The 13967-nt window shown below is 35.3% G+C and overlaps 1 protein-coding gene across 2 annotated transcripts in view; it reads left to right on the top strand.

Moving 5' to 3' along the window:
* Nucleotides 1–13967, top strand: part of NELL1 (neural EGFL like 1) — a 1003663-nt gene that overhangs the window by 808602 nt on the left and 181094 nt on the right. The gene's annotated exons all lie outside the window — the stretch shown is intronic.

The raw sequence follows: 13967 nt of genomic DNA, 5'->3' as shown, positions 1-13967 counted from the left end.
TTCATTTATCTTTTAGATTCCATATACATGTGAAATCATATGGTATTTATCTGTCTGACTTAGCTCACCAAGGTAATACCCTTATGGTTCATTCATGTTGACACATATGGCAAGATTTCATTGTTCTTTTATGGCTGAGTAGTATCTCAGTGTGTGTGTGTGTGTGTATACCACATCTTTATCCATTTATCTTTTTTGGACACTTAGGTTGTTTCTGTATCTTGGTTATGAAGCACTATTATAAATAATACTGCAAATAAACATAGGAGAGTGTATATCTTTTAGGATTAATGTTTTCATTTTCTTCAGATATATACCCGTAAGTAAAATGGCCGGGTCATATGGTAATTCTGGTTTTGATTTTTTGAGGTACCTCCATGCTGTTTTCTATAGCAGCTGCATCTGTTTACATTCCCACCAAGAGAATACTAGGGTTCCCTTTTCTCCATGTCCTTGCCAACACTTGTCTACTTGATAATATTCATTCTAACAGATATTAAATGATATCTCATTGTGGTTTTAATTTGTATTTACCTGATGATTAGTGATGTTGAGTATTTTTTCATGTGACTGTGTGTTTGTTAGTCACTTAGTTGTGTCTAACTCTTTGCGATCTCATGGACTGTAGACCACCAGATTCCTCTGTCCATGAAATTCTCCAAGCGAGAATACTGGAGTGGGTTGCCAGTTCCTGCTCCAGTGTCACATGCCTGTTGGCTATCTATATGCCTTCTTTGGAAAAATTTCTATTCAGATTCTCTTCTCCTTTTTAATTGGAGTTTCATTTTTGTTATTGAGTTACATGGTTTCTTTATACTTGGGTTATTAATTCCTCAGCAGATATTTTATTTGCAAATACTTTCTCCCACTCAGTAGGTTGCCTTTTCATTTGTTGATGGTTTCCTTTGCTGTAAGAAGTTTTAGACTGATATAGTCCCACTTGTTTATTTTTGCTTTTATTGAAGTTTTTAAGAGTTTACTTTGAATGTTTGGTAGAATTTATCAGTGAGTCAGTCTCATTGGACTTTTAGTTGGGTGGTTTTTGATTACTGACTCAATCTCCTACTAGTAACTGGTCTATTTCTGTTTTTTATTTCTTCCTGAGTTAGTTTTACAATGTTATATATTTACCCATTTTTTCTGGGCTGCTCAGCTTCTGTATATATACTTTTTCACAGTAGTCTCTTAGATCTTTTTTTTTTTTTTTTTTTAGAGTGTAGTTGACTTTTATTGTTCTTTTTCATTGAATTTTTCCAAAAAAGAAAATTCATTATTTTTAGAACAGTTTTTTTTTTTTCTTCCATTTATTTTTATTTGTTGGAGGCTAATTACTTTACATCATTGCAGTGGTTTTTGTCATACATTGAAATGAATTAGCCATGGATTTACATGTATTCCCATCCCGGTCCCCCCTCCCACCTCCCTCTCCACCCCATCCCTCTGGGTCTTCCCAGTGCACCAGGCCTGAGCACTTGTCTCATGCATCCAACCTGGGCTGGTGATCTGTTTCACTCTAGATATACATGTTTTGATGCTGTTCTCTTGAAACATCCCGCCCTCGCCTTCTCCCACAGAGTCCACAAGTCTGTTCTATACATCTGAGTCTCTTTTTCTTTTTTTGCATATAAGGTTATCGTTACCATCTTTCTAAATTCCATATATATGTGTTAGTATACTGTAATGGTCTTTATCTTTCTGGCTTACTTCGCTCTGTATAATGGGTTCCAGTTTCACCCATCTCATTAGAACTGATTCAAATGAATTCTTTTTGATGGCTGAGTAATATTCCATGGTGTATATGTACCACAGCTTCCTCATCCATTCGTCTGCTGATGGGCATCTAGGTTGCTTCCATGACCTGGCTATTATAAACAGTGCTGCGATGAACATTGGGGTGCACGTGTTTCTTTCGGATCTGGTTTCCTCAGTGTGTATGCTTAGAAATGGTATTGCTGGGTCATATGGCAGATCTATTTCCAGCTTTTTAAGGAATCTCCACACTGTTTTCCATAGTGGCTGTACTAATTTGCATTCCCACCAACAGTGTAAGAGGGTTCCCTTTTCTCCACACCCTCTCCAGCATTTATTGCTTGTAGACTTTTGGATAGCAGCCATCCTGACTGGTGTATAATGGTACCTCATTGTGGTTTTGATTTGCATTTCTCTGATAATGAGTGATGTTGAGCATCTTTTCATGTGTTTTTTTTGCCATCCGTATGTCTTCCTTGGAGAAATGTCTGTTTAGTTCTTTGGCCCATTTTTTGATTGGGTCATTTATTTTTCTGGAGTTGAGCTGGAGGAGTTGCTTGTATATTTTTGAGATTAATCCTTTGTCTGTTGCTTCATTTGCTATTATTTTCTCCCAATCTGAGGGCTGTCTTTTCACTTTACTTATAGTATCCTTTGTTGTGCAAAAGCTTTTAAGTTTCATTAGGTCCCATTTGTTTCTTTTTGCTTTTGTTTCTAAAATTCTGGGATGTGGGTCATAGAGGATCCTGCTGTGATTTATGTCGGAGAGCTCTTAGATCTTTTGTATCTCTGCAGTATTAGTTGTAACTTTTCCTTTTTCATTTCTTATTTTGAGCCTTCTCTCTTTTCTCTTAATCTAGCTAAAGGTTTGTCAATTTTTCTCATCTTTCCAAAGAACTAGCTCATAGTTTCATTGGTCTTTCTGTTGTCTTTATACTATTTCATTGATATTTTGTTCTGCCAACTCCCATCTTAAGACCACCCTTTTATGATAAATTTGCATAGTATATCTACTCTCAAGACCCAAAGAAACTTTTTGAGACACTTTAAGGGAGATGAAAGAATTTGATTCCCCTAGCCTATGTGCTCCATAAAGGCAGACAACTGTGTCTTTTATTTCTGCATATTAGGCAGTCAGTGGCTTTTAAATAAATGAGGTTTACAGAAACACATGAATGAACAAAAATATATTTGAACTTACATCTTCTCTGGTAGTGCCACTCAGTTCATTTCAATTTAGCTGAGTCTAATAAGTATTCGTTTGCAGCAGATAGTTACTTTCATATCATGGATCCAAGATAAGTAAGAAACTATTGGTTTCTTTCCAGGACTTTAATCTGAGGCAGGGGCACCATTTGTAGGTACACAGCTCTGAGTCCAAGTTTATAGTTGAGAGCAGAGACCAAGTCTTTTTCCTAATTTAAAGAAAACTATAGGCTTTGTATCAGATTAAATGCTTTTCTGAGACAGAAAATCTAGAAGACCCAGTTCGACAAAGTGAAAGAGTATTTTCTTCCTTAGTGGATTATATTATTTAATAAAAAATTTTGCCTTATCTTTTTCTGTGTTCTTTCCTTCTGGATTTCTAAGCCATTCCTTGTTAGGTCCTTCCCCATGAATTATGTTCCACACCTTGATGACATCCAGCTTGACCATGTGGATTGCTTTGGCCAATGAAGTAGAAGTGGAATCAATTTGTGTCATTTCTGATCAGAAGCCTTTGCATGGCTCAACTGTGTCTTTTATTCTTTCTGCTGTGAAGATGACTGTCCAAAATAAAAATTTGATCAGAGCTACAGACAACCTGCACAAACATATAAAGTAAATGAGAATTAAACCATTGTTGTTGTGAAAAACCAAGATAACAGGTTATTACTGTGCATGCCTACCCTAAGATGACAAATATATTTCCCAAGAGCAGCGAGGGAATATGCTCCACTCTTCTCCTTGATGACCCCTGCTCACATTTTTCTGTTCCATATTGGATGAGTGAAGAAGAGAACTGGGGCACAGGTAGACAGTATGGTCCTTTGGTTACACTGCTCTATAATATAATGCCTTTGACTAAATCCTTTATACTTGAAAGCTTATCCTACTACTCAAAAGTATAAAATAGAGTCAGCAAATCCTGGCAAATGTATTGATAGAAGCTAGTGATAAAAGAGGGTCTCTTTGATGACAAAGTGCAAAATGATCTTTTATAATCCTGCCAAAGCAATTTTGAGAGTTCTGAAATTGCCACAGTAATTTGAAAAAAAGTTCCTATCAGCTATGTTTCCCCATCAGTTGTCTTGGAAACCATCACATATCTTTTTTGGTATAATACTGAGGCAGTTAAATGTTAACCTGAGTATTAGTAGAGAGAAATTTCTAAGTTGCAGATGGAAAGGGCTTTGATGAGTCACAGAAATAGAGTCCCAATCAGTCATGAATCCAACTTTTCTCATAAATCTTTGAGCTACCATTGTCATCAAAGGCATGTACTAAACTTCTCTAAGGAGCCTGGCACTCTTAGAATATTTTCTGTTGCTGTTCCCAAAGAAGAAGAGAAAGCTGTTAGTTTGATGCACATGTTTATAATATGACTCCAGAATATAGTTTTATTTAAACCCTTGGGAGAAAAACAGCTATGTTGTCACTTTGATGAAAAAATAGTGAGCTATGTAAGTATGAATACACGAGGATAGCAAATATATAATTTTGGAAGATGATAAAGATATTAATTCATTCAGTCTATGAGAAATTCAGATTTCATCACATTCAGATCTCCTAACAATAAAAATCTCTTTCTTATTCCTGATGCTTATATGAAGCTTTATCATTGCCATGGCTTTACCTAAGCCTGTTCCTACTAGTAGTTGTTTCTGGCCACTTCCTGACAATTTGTTCTACTCTCACTTTTCTATCCCTTGTTGATTTAGTCATATCTCCCTGAATGTTCTCATACTTTATTGAACATATTATCACAGTATTTGATGTAGAACTTTAGCTGTGTGTGTGTGTGTTTGTGTTTTCATGGTGCCTACAATCACATAGTACAAGTCTGGTACATTGAAGGTGCATGTTGAATGAATGAATGGTGAATAAATGAAATGCATGTGAGATTATGTTAGGTTTATCTCAACTTTGCAGTATTGAAAAATAAGTCTTTATGTCTCATTCTTTTCTATAAAATAAAGGTATACCAGCAGTGTTGACCGATTCACTTAATGTTAAAAAACTGAGAATTCAAGTTAAACATGGTAGCTTAAATGTATGTATTTATATCTTCTCTCTCCACACATCGCCAGGAAAGGAATAAAAATTATATAAATGACAGTAAAAGGATAAGAAAAAATACAAATACACAGGTATGAAAGGAAGAGGAGAGAGAGAGAGTAGCAGCTGAGAATGGAAGTGCAAAGCATACAGACAAATGGAAAGAGGCAGCAAATCAGAGAGAAATGAAACTCTGGATAGTTACTTGCAAAGAAATTTGGGAATTGGTACCATAAGCTACTTCTGAATGTGAAGATCAAGTGTAAAGATGAACAGAGGACTGGATGAAAACTTGTCTGAATAACAATATCCCTCAGGTCTGTTTCTCTCTTTTGAAAGCAGGGGGCTACATCTTTCCCTCCTGTCAGAAGCCTGAAGTTGTTCTCTTGATAAATTGTACCAGAAAAGATTCATACATGAGTGTACCAAGCAAAGAATAAGGCAGGATGAGGATGTACAAGATAAATCAAAGGATGTGATTATAAAGAAATCTCCCAAATTGCAGCATCCCAAATTCCATTCCCCTACTTGCAGTTGGCATTTAATTGTGAAGAGGATGATTGGAACATTTCTCTCAGAGAACACTAATCACCTCAAAATAAAAGACCTTTAGGAATACTAAAATTTGAATATCATACAACAAAGTAACAAAGAAAGCATAAGAGATGAAACACAGATAAAATCAGAACAGATAAAAGAAATCCATAGTGACTGAGAGACAATGTGAACAGAGGAAAAGGTCAAGGGAAAAGATGCAAAAGATGAAAAGGTATTGTATTTATGAAACAATAATGTGATGTATTAAATGAAGTGTTCAAAGAATATAAAGAAGTTTCAGAAATTAGAAAAATATGCTAGAGCTCTAAAAGTTCATGTGAGTAGTTAGAAGGTCAAATTGAACATATCTCAAGAAAAGAAAAAAAGCTTTTAAAAAAGAGAATAAATGTTTAAAAAAGGAAAATAAGGACAAATAGGAAAATTAGATACGTTCAGAAACTTAATTCTGGGTAATAGAAGTTCCAGAAAGAGAAAGCAGAAAAACTTAGAACACTGTCAAAGATTTAATGAATAAAATTTCTTAAACTGCAAGGACATGGATAGCTTCCCATAGATGAACTCACTAAACATGAACTCACTACATATAGAGGCAATTTTTAAGTGGTGCTAGAAGAACTGGACAGTTACATGCACAAGAATGAAATTAGAACATTCTTCAATACCATATACAAAAATAAATTCAAAATAGATTAAAGACCTAAATGTAAGGTCACATATCATAAAACTCCTAGTGGAAAACATTGGCAGAACACTTTTTGACATAAATTGCAGCAATAGTTTCTGGATATATCCTAAAGTAAAGGAAATAACAGCAAAAATAAACAAATGGAACTAATTAAACCTAAAAGCTATTGCACATTAAAGGAAATCATCAATAAAATGAAAAGACAACCTACTGAATGGGAGAAAATATTTGCAAATGAGATGTCTGATAAGGAATTAACATCCAACATATATAAATAGCTCACACAACTTAATGTCAAAGAAACAAGCAGCCCAATTAAAAAACTGGATGAAGAAAGAGAGATTTTCCAAAGACAACATACAGTTGGCCAACAAATACATGGAAAGATGCTCAACATCACTAGTCATCGGGGAAATGCAAATCAAAACATCAAGATATCACCTCACACCTATCAGGATGGCTGCTATCCAAAAGGCCACAAATAACAAATGTTGGCGAGGATATGGAGAAAAGGGAATCCTTGGACACTGTTGGTAAGGTTGTAAATTTGTACAGCCACTGTAGAAAACAGTTTGAAGTTTTCTCAAAAAAAATAGAACAAGCATATGACCCAACAATCCCATTCCTGGGTATATATCTGAAAACATCAAAACCACTGATTCAAAAATATACATGCACATTAATGTTGATAGCAGCATTATTTAAAATTGCCAATAAAGAACAGACTGTTGGACTCTGTGGGAGAAGGCAAGGGTGGGATGATTTGAGAGAATAGCATTGAAACATGTATATTATCATTTGTGAAATAGATCACCAGTCCAGGTTCGATGCATGAGGCAGGGTGCTCAGAGCTGGTGCACTGGGATGACCCTGAGAGATGGGATGGGGAGGGAGGTGGGAGGGGGATTCAGGATGGGGAACACATGTACACCCATGGCTGATTCTTGTGAATGTATGGCAAAAACCACCACAATATTGTAAAGTAGTTAGCCTCCAATTAAAATAAAAAAAAATTGCCACGATATGGAAGCAACCTAAGTGTCCATCCACAGATGAATAAATAAAGAAAATGTAGAATATATACAATGAAATATATTCTGTAAAAACGAATGCAATAATGCCATTTGTAGCAACATGAATGGACTTGGAGGGCATTATGCTAAGTGAGATAAGTCAAACAAAGAGAGACAAATACTGTATGATACCATTTATATGTGGAATCTAAAAAATAAACTAGTGAATAAAACCAAAAAGCATACTTACAGAGAAAAAAACTAGAGGTTACCATGGGGAAAGGCAATATAGGGATAAGGGAGAGGAAGGTACAAAATGTTAGAAGTAACAGGCTCAAAAATGTATTGTATGACATGAGGAATATAGCCAATATTATGTAGTAACTGTAATTTGAAAGTAACCTTTAAAATAGTATTAAATTTAAAAAATTCAAAGGTTATATTAGACTATGTTAGTTTTTAAATAGAACATCTGTATGGAATTTTGAAATTCATTTCAGCATGACAGTGATATGTGTTTTCTCTTTTACTGACTAAAATTTAAAAACTAGCTCATAGGTTGCTAAAAAAAAAAAATCACATTATTGGAAAATTTCTAAACAGTAGGGAAAAAAGGGAAGATTCTAAAAGCTTCTAGAAGAGAAGAGAAAAATCATTCAGCTTCTCTATTTAGATTCTATACTTAGAATCTAAATGTTATTGACTTCCCACTACTAATATTGGAGATTAGAAGACAGTAGAAGATGATTGAAATCCTAATGGAAGTTCAGTTCAGTTCAGTTCAGTTGCTCAGTTGTGTCTGATTCTTTGCGACCCCATGAATCGCAGCACGCCAGGCCTCCCTGTCCATCACCAACTCCCAGAGTTATACAAACTCATGTCCATCAAGTTGGTAATGCCATCCAGCCATCTCATCCTCTGTTGTCCCCTTCTCCTCCTGCCCCAATCCCTCCCAGCATCAGGGTCTTTTCCAGTGAGTCAACTCTTCACATGCGGTGGCCAAAATACTGGAGTTTCAGCTTCAGCATCAGTCCTTCCAATGAACACCCAGGACTGATCTCCTTTAGGATGGACTGGTTGGATCTCCTTGCAGCCCAAGGGACTCTCAAGAGTCTTGTCCAACACCACACTTCAAAAGCATCAATTCTTTGGCACTCAGCTTTCTTCACAGTCCAACTCTCACATCCATACATGACCACTGGAAAAACCATAGCCTTGACTACATGGACTTTTGTTGGCAAAGTAATGTCTTTGCTTTTTAATATGCTATCTAGGTTGGTCATAACTTTCCTTCCAAGGAGTAAACATCTTTTAATTTCATGACTGCAGTCACCATCCGCAGTGATTTTGGAGCCCAAGAAAAATAAAGTCTGACACTGTTTCCACTCTCTCCCCATCTATTTCCCATGAATTGATGGAACATATGCCGTGATCTTAGGTTTCTGAATGTTGAACTTTAAGCCAACTTTTTCACTCTCCTCTTTCACTTTCATCAAGAGGCTTTTTAGTACCTCTTCACTTTCTGCCATAAGGGTGGTGTCATCTGCATATCTGAGGTTATTGATATTTATCCTGGAAATTTTTAGGAGTTTATTATTCTGTGGCTAGCTAAATATCAATGAGTAATGAAAATTGTTAAGAGGCTAATGTTCCGCCAAAGATATTCATGTCCTTATTCCCCAACTCTATAACTACATTACCTTCTGTCAGGAAACAGATTTTGCAGATGTTATTAAATTAAGAACATTGAGATGAGATTGTCTTGGATTATGAGGATGGGCCAGATATATATGCCAAGATCCTTATAAGAAAGAAGCAGGGTGATGAGAGTCAAATAAGAAGACTTGAACCGAAAAACAAAGGTTTAAGTGATGCCATTGCTGGAATCAGGCAGTAAACCTAAGAATGCAGGCAGCCTTTAGTAGCTGGAAAAGGCGAGGAGGTAGATTCTGCTCTAGGGTTTCCGGAAGGAATAGTCCCTCGCCTATTTTAGATTTCCAATCTCTAGAACTGTATGATAATAAACTTGTGTTGTTTTTAAGTTTGTGATAATTAGCTACAGAAGAAATAGGAAAATAATACAAAGATAAAGTTACTTTTTTTTATATTTAAAAACTCAATGGCGTTGAGTCTTTTTTAACTTAAATAATTTATTTTATTTTTAAAATTCTTTTTTTAATAAAGTATAGTTTATTTACAATTTTGTATTAGTTTCAGATGTACAGCAAAATGATTCAGTTATACATATATATGTATATATTCTCAGATTATTTCCCTTATGGATTATTAAAAAATATTATATAATGTTCCCTGTGCTTTACAGTAGGTCCTTTTTGTTTATCTATTTTATATATAATAGTTTGTATCTGTTCTGCTCATTCCAAACTCTTAATATACCCCTCCTCCTGCCTCTTCTCCCTTTGGTGACTGTAAGTTAGTTTTCTATGTCTGTGGGTCTATTTCTGTTTTGTATATAAATTCATTTGTATCATTTTTTTTTGAAATCCCACATTTAAGTGATACCATAAGACATTTGTCTTTCTCTGTCTGGCTTACTTCATTTAATATGATAATCTCTAGATCTATCCATATTGCTGCAAATATTATTTCATTTTTTATGGCTGAGTAATATTCCATTTTGTAAATACATCACATCTTCTTTATCCATTCATCTGTCAGTGGATATTTAGGTTGCTTCCATGTACAAATGAAAAGATACTTTTGAGGGAAGTTATTTAGAGTCTACAGTTTTGCAGAGACCTAAATATCCATTATGAAGATAAAAAGACCCTACTAGATGTTAATCCAATTTCCAAAAGTACTTCCATGCTTTTTTTCTTAGGAAGCTACTAAAGATGTGTCCTACTAAAATGAGGATTTAAACAATTGAATGAAGGGAATTTGACAAAGTGAGCATCCACATAGGAGACAAATTTTGAAGGATAGGATAAAAAAATTGCAAAATCAACTTGAGTCAACAATAGTGTATTTATAGTCATAAAAATGTATGCACTAAATAATTGGCTGACAAAATTTGTGATAAATGATGTTATGCATACAAGAGAACAAAAAGTTGTCCTCATCTTCCAAGCAAGAAAGTCAATAGAAAATGTTAGCAATTAGACACATCAAAAAATGAGCATTAAAAAGACGCTTTGTATAAATGTGGAGGTAAAACCAAAAGACATAGCTAAAAGAAAAGAACATGCTTTCCTTTGGGGACTGAAAATCAGAAATAGGAAAGATTTGGCTAGAAATACACAAAAAGAAATGAAGTTAGATTGGACAAGAGAAAACCTTTTGTTCACTGTGGAGTCCATTCCTCCTTTTGCAATAATTCTAGTCTTGAAATTAAGGTTTCCATCACACTTCTCATCATAATGTTAAATGTGTGTTTACAGTTCTATTTCCTGCACTAGTTACTGAGTTCTGCATTCCCAGTGCCAGTACAGTGGGATGCAATTGGCATATAGTCTACTTGGGCAGAGTTCTGTGTCTCATTCATCATTTTATCCCAGAATTTAGTAAAATCCTTGGCATACAATATATATTGGTTGAATAAATGAAATTCAGGCTGAAAATGAGCAAATACATACTCCATTATTATGATTTTATGAGCATCATAAATCACATATTAATATAAGAAAGAAGATACTTGTACAGATTTTCAGAGAAGTGGGTGTTTGAAATGTTCTTGAGATACGCGAGCACAAATTGTGAATCTCTGTATAGATACATACGTTGTTTCAGCTTCAAAACTTCAAAGTTCATGATACAATCATGCACACCTTGAACCAGGTCTCTCCATCCTGTATTGGGTAGGCTGACTGTACAGCTGAATCACTGCATTGATCTTGCTCAGTAAACACAAAATGACCCACACTATCAGCTATCTGGAGTTGACATCCCTGTGACCAGTTGTGATACACTCTTCAAAACAATTGCCAAGCATTGGTAGCCATATAAAACTGTCTGAAATGATTATAATTATTTCAGTCTATTAGGAGAATTATGTAATACTTTTTAAAACATTTATATTTTCCCTGCACCCCAATGTTTAAGCTTACCAACTTGTTAGATGTCAAGAGAGAGTAAATGCCATCCTAGACTTGGATTTGAAGACCTGGATGCAAATCCCATCTTTATAAAACTTAATAACCTTTGTGAATATACTTGTAGATTATTATTGCAATAATTCTATGTAATAAAGGATTCTAAAACACAATGGCTTACAACAGCAAACATTTATTTTTCTGACTCAGAGTTCTGTAGGTTGGCTAAGGGTCTAATGGGTTCAGCAAAAATTGACTGGATTTAAATTCAAGTAGTGGTTGGGCTTATGTATGTGCCAGATGTCTGTTTATTCTCTTTGATCTTTCAGCTACACATGTTTTCTTCCAGAGTGATGACTGAAGCACGGACAGCTCATGAAATAGCATTTAAATCTCTGCTTGCATTTCAGTCTCTAATCTTTCATTGGTCCAAGGATGTGGTCAAAAAGCTCATCAGTTGGATATGTGTCAGTCAGGGTTCAGTTAGAGAAAAATGAGCTGTTAAAAAGAGTGGTTTATTATAGTAAATTGATCTTACATCAGTGTGGAAAGAGCTGGTTAATTAAGGTCTGATAAAAGTATGCAGGAGAATCAGAAGAAGGCATGGTAAGGCTTGGGACCAGAACGAACAGTTACACTGATGAATCTGACTCGGTTTGTGCTCTCAAGCAGCTGGTGCTGAAGCTAGTTAGACCAGTCTGGGGTACATATACTTTCAGTTAAAGGTGGAAACTATCATCTTAAAAATAAAATGATATGGATTTTCAGTGAACAGATAGGGTATTTCAAGCAATTAGCTTCAGAAAAACTTTCTAGTTTAAACTTGCTTGAGAGAGCAGGAAAGGAGAGTTAATAGAGAGCTAGTATTGTATTCTGAGATGGCTAGAGACCATGCAGGGCTACCATCTTTATTCTCCATTTTTCTCCTGTCCTCAGTAAAGCCAGAATTTTGATCTTTTAAGGAAAATAATCATTAGTCAGATAATTCTGTGGCAAAGGAGTGAAACCAAAGGGTTCTCTGGGGTATTCTTAGCCAATTAAAATACTATGAAGCTGTTAATTTGGGGACTATCTGATGTTATTATTTTTAATGTATACAGGATTTGGATTCAGTTACTGATTGACAAATATTCCAGGAGTGCTCACTTCTTTCCAATGTCCCCATTTATTTTTTCCTGTTAGAATGTTTCAAATGGAAAAGAAATAATTCTTCTTTACTCAAGGCATTTTTAAAAATAGGATTTATGACTTGAAATCTTTTGTTTCCTTAAAGGAACCATAATGATCACCCTTTGTAGCTGACCTGTCTTTGTTTAGGAGAGACTTGGTGCTGAGAAAAGAAGAAAAATGTGTCTAACTCACAAATGATAAAATATGGCTCCAACATTGTTAAAATGCATGCATTGTGATATGAGCCCTGAAAGGTGCAAAAAGTGGCAATGTCGAGTGACATTCTTGGCTGTGATAATCTATGAAAAATCTATGCATCGTCACATTGGATGTGTAGACCTACTTAGCAGTGCTACTGGCATTTTCTGGGTGGGAAGTGATAGCTTCACAGTCACATCCATTTTAACTCTCTATACTGTAGTGTCTGATTCATAGCCAGACAAGTGCATTTTGACCCTGGTCCTATAATTCCTAATGACATAGAATTTTTAAAACACTGAATGTTTAATAGAATGTTTACATTTTTATATTTTTATGGTTTTTAAAAGCAATAATAGAAAGGAGTAGATTTTAAAGAACTTCAGAGCAGTATATATTCTGCCTAAACTAATGAATGTTTTAAGTTGTAGATCAGGCATCACCAGCTTTTTCTGCATTGTAGGAGATGTGACGATGAAGTAGGAAGAACGAATTTTTTTGTGGGCAAGATCGTCTCTCTATCTTATAATTCAGTCAAGTAAAGGGGCGACATCTGGAGTGAGAGCTCTTGTGGAGGGGAGATGCAGCTGGTGAGTTCTCTGCTGGGCATCTTTGCTGAGAACATAGGTGGCAATGAGTGTGAATCTGGGGAGAATAAAGGGAAGACAGGAAAGCCTTAAGAGACAGTGGAGGAAGAAGGAGCAGGCTTCCACCAGAGGAGTAGATTAGTCGCAGGGGAATGTGGGCCCTGAGTAGGGGTCCTTCTGAAAAAAACTGCAGATGGAAGCTGAACAGTTACCAAGTGCTGATGTGCCAAGCATGCCAAGCACAGCATGTGCTCTGCAGAGGAGCAGTATTTAAAAAATATTCTATAATCTACAGAAACAATTTTGGTTAAAATGCAGTTTTATTTTTTCCTTTATTTTAGTTCATGTCATTTGTGTTTTAAAATATCAAGCAATTTTTTTTTTATGGATTAATGTGATCTTTGTCTCATGTTTGTGAGCCACTGGAAGTGCACTGAACCTATTCACATGTCTTTTAAGGTGTTGTTTTCATTTGTTTTAAAATTTTAGGAGGGAAAAATGCAAGTGAATAACAGCTTTCCAGGCATTAGTTGCCTTATTTTGGAGTTGAATTCTGTAATTTGAAAAAAATTCAGTTAAACATGTAATAAATGCAAAGTGATCTATTAAAAAAAAAAAAACACTGATGTGAGTGCCACTCTTATATTCACAGAAAGTGTTTTCAATTTGCTCATGTGAAGAGAAGATATTGATTTCA

This window comes from Odocoileus virginianus, chromosome 28 (assembly GCF_023699985.2).
Source record: "Odocoileus virginianus isolate 20LAN1187 ecotype Illinois chromosome 28, Ovbor_1.2, whole genome shotgun sequence".
Classification (NCBI taxonomy): domain Eukaryota; kingdom Metazoa; phylum Chordata; class Mammalia; order Artiodactyla; family Cervidae; genus Odocoileus; species Odocoileus virginianus.
Note: the sequence above shows the minus strand (reverse complement) of the source record. Positions and strands in the feature narration are given on the sequence as shown.